This window comes from Echinops telfairi, unplaced genomic scaffold (assembly GCF_000313985.2).
Source record: "Echinops telfairi isolate 266 unplaced genomic scaffold, ASM31398v2 ScPeMD7_23;HRSCAF=83, whole genome shotgun sequence".
NCBI lineage: Eukaryota > Metazoa > Chordata > Mammalia > Afrosoricida > Tenrecidae > Echinops > Echinops telfairi.
In genome coordinates, this window is record NW_022103920.1 from 29,119,806 (window position 1) to 29,120,847 (window position 1,042).

The window sequence follows — 1,042 nt, forward strand, 5'->3', positions numbered from 1 at the left end:
TTCTGCTTGTGAATCCTGTAGGTCACTGGTGCTGTTTTCTGCCTCCTCTATTTTCTGGGCGAAGTCCATGAGTTTGCTGTTAGTTTTTGTTATCTCGCCCTTCAACTCCTGTATTTCCTTTTGGTGCATAGCCTTTAATTCCTCTATCATTTAATTATTTTTCTGTAATGCTTCCCTTATGTCCTGTACGGCTCCAAGCAGCATTCTGAAGGTTTCTTTCTGTGGGAGGTCAACCTCTGCCTTTTCTGTGACTGCTGTTAGGTCCAGGTGGTCCTCTGGCATTGGATTTTGTTTCTCTTTTCTTGTTGAAGCTGTGGAAGCAGCTTTCTGTTTTTTTGTTCGATTTGTGGGCACTTGGTGCCATTTTCACGGTGTCTCAGAACCATGAGCTCTCTTTGGGAGATTTGTGCTTCAGCTGGGTGCCTTTAGCCAACTGCCTTGAGGGGTTGAGTCACCTTTGTCCTGCTGGGGATTCCCTCTCACCTTCTCCTATGGTTTGTGCTACAGCCACCTTCAGCTCTCCTTAGGGGCTGTTTGCAACTGTGCAAGCTGTAGTCTGATAGAAAGTATTGGCCCCAGTGCAGGGGGGTTTATTTAGGGGATGGTTTGGGGATTGGGTGATCTGTTTCTGGCTAGGGGCACTTCCCTCAGGCAGGTGGGAGGAGGGCTGTGACTGGTGTGCAAGTGCTTGGAGCCCAAAGGGTGGGACAGAGTGAGCAGGGAGAAGGGAGAATGAAGTGAGAAAGCCCAAAAGGCTTGGGTTTCTAAGCCGCAGGTGCAGAAAATTCTGCCAGACTTGGGTCCTCTGCCTGGCCAGCCTGAAGCCTTGTGGAAGGATGGGGATCTCTGAGTGCGTGTGTGTGTGTGTGTCCCCATGCATGCACGGGCATGTGCATGTATGTGTGTGGGGGATGGGGGGGGGCAGAGGCCTAGGGAGGGGGCTGGCTGGCGGATCTGCAAGGAGCACAGTGATAGGGCAGGCTCCTCTGGGTTGAGATCTCTGAGCCGTGCGGGCAGGTCTGATTGGCGGCTTGCGCAGAGC